The sequence below is a fragment of the Triticum aestivum genome, chromosome 6A (genome assembly GCF_018294505.1).
Source record: "Triticum aestivum cultivar Chinese Spring chromosome 6A, IWGSC CS RefSeq v2.1, whole genome shotgun sequence".
In the NCBI taxonomy this organism is placed as follows: Eukaryota; Viridiplantae; Streptophyta; class Magnoliopsida; order Poales; family Poaceae; genus Triticum; species Triticum aestivum.
The window spans coordinates 378293521-378295869 of record NC_057809.1 but is presented as its reverse complement, the minus strand read 5'-3'; the positions used below and the strand labels follow the sequence as shown (position 1 = coordinate 378295869).

Below are 2349 nucleotides of genomic sequence, written 5' to 3'. Positions count from 1 at the left end.
TGTTCCATTAAAAGGAAAGAGAGCTATTCGTTGTAGGATTGATCCAGACAACCCAACCTAAGTCACCTATTGCACCTAACCTAAGTATAGTGCCAGTGGTCGGCGAGGAGAAGTTCATTCCCGTAGAGAAGAGAGGGGATCCTATTTCCTTTCCCCCTTTCCCAGTATGGCAACCTTATCTGCCAGCATGAAAGTTGGTATCAGAATGAAACAATCCAATCCATACTTATGGAGTGATCAGTTCAGTTCCTGATTTCTCTCAATCCTAAACCGGAAAAGGAAACCTATTACCCGGGGTCCCCCCTTTCAACTATCTCATCTGCTGTTCCTCGACTCTCAGGAAGGTAAGATCATCAATCAATAGTAGGCTGCTGCTCTGTGCAGTTAAAGATGGGATCCAGTCTGTTCTGTTTGCTTGTTTCCTAGAATCTGAGCTCGATTCCATATTTATGTATCCTTCGATTCCCGGGACAGATCTGATCTCCTTTATACTTACCTCAAACAACGAGCAAAGTCGAGATGTTGATAAGAAAGGGGCTTTTCTCAAGGCCAAAGAGTGCTCTTCGAAGGCTACTATGCATCCTTACGAATACAAGAGTGGTTTTTTTTGTTTTGGGTATAGCAGGACTTGAACCTGCGACCATTAGGTTAAAAGCCCAATGCTCTACCAACTGAGCTATACTCCCGATTTTACAAGAAGGCTTGGTGCGGAAAAGAAAAGAGGGCGGACTGGCCCCTTTTCTTCCTATCATATCACAATGGCGAGGCTCTGTATGGTATAGTACTGTGGAGCAAGTTTGGGAGTCCTTTCCACTCATTGAGGATTCTATCTAAAAAAGAAGGTCAATGGGGGAGACTACAGTAGCTCGAACTCAGACTATCTACGAAAAAGGTAAAGTTGTCTTTCCTAGGGTTCGACCGAAAGGAGCTGTGTTCTATGGTTTGACGTTGTGGAGGTCCAGCACTCTTCTAAACGAAGAAAGAGGGGATTCACGCTACCTCCTACTCCTACAGAAGATCGATTGGCATCCTTATTCATTGTTGCCGACCCTTACATCATCACAAAGAGAATCAAGATATCCCAAGAACCCGGCTAGGGATGAATGACTAGCGCTCAAGAACAAGCAAGGGATGAGCGCACGGGAGCGGCGTTGCTTGTTGCTTTATTATCACATTAGAGAAGCGGAACCTCCAAGCTCAGGCATCTCGAACTCAGAAACTACCCTTCTATCCCACCCTGCTCCTTCGGCATTGGAAGCAGAACTACCTGACCGAAGGAGATAGACAGGAAGGGAAGACGGTCATACAAAGGCCGAATAAAGCTCTCTTGAAGTTGCATCTGAATAGACCTAGAGTCACTCAGTACATACGAACCCTTGAATAAATAAGAATTGAGAAGTATGAAATGTGGGCATCATAACAAAAAAAGAAAAAGACCGAACCAGTAAGACTAATGTCTACTTATTTATACCTTTGAGAGGTCCACTTAGACTATTATGATTTTCTCTTTAGCTACGTAGGTTATATAAGATTCAATTCAATCTAACAAGTGGACTGGACTACCTTCGGCTACTACAATATATTTAGAAACCAAAGAAGTTGAGCCTACTTTACGCACTTAAGGCAGCAGCAGATGATGAAGAAATGGGCGGTAGATGATAATGAGAAAGGGGGCCCCTTGGCATTTCCTGTGGGGGAGTCTGATTGATCCAATCACGACGAATGATGTCAACCCCCTCTTTTGCGCCTAACTTGACCCTGATTCTCCCACTATGAGAGCTGATCCAGGGGCTAGTTCGGCTACAGAATGGAATTTACGGAAGCCCCCCATCTTTCCGACTCAATGTATTGCCCTTTGGGACCAGGATCTGACGAGGAAGTGAGAGAGGGGACACCAAACATAGGTGCGTACCATTGCCCCAATCCAATGGACTATGTCATATAGGGAGGAACCCTTGGAGGTTGGGACAGAAAGAAAGCAGGTTTTGCTTCTCCTTCCTTCGAGCTACCAAACTCTTTCGTCAGGTGTGGGTCAAGTTCCCTCATTATTGCTTGACTTCCCCTTTGGGGCACGAAAAGATGGATTAGGACTTAAGTAAGGGAGAGGACAACCCCTGTTTCTGGCTTACCTTCAACGAGTGAGTGCTATTCCCATTCCTTACTTTGATCCGACCCTGTTCCCCGACCAGTTTGCTTGGTCACTAGAAGAGTCAAGCGACAGCAGCTAGTTTAGAAGGAAAAGGACACCCGGGGCTATTCGGCCTCACTTGTCGGAGACTGAACTACCGCTCGCTTACTTGCTGATCAAGGAGGTCATTTCCACTTACTCTAAGCATAGAAGGAAGAAGA

At 45.5% G+C, this 2349-nt stretch overlaps 1 non-coding gene across 1 annotated transcript; it reads right to left on the bottom strand.

Moving 5' to 3' along the window:
* Positions 1-613: 613 nt before the first annotated feature.
* Positions 614-686, bottom strand: TRNAK-UUU (transfer RNA lysine (anticodon UUU)). Its single transcript has one exon. It is a non-coding gene; the product is annotated as a tRNA-Lys (tRNA).
* Positions 687-2349: the final 1663 nt, after the last annotated feature.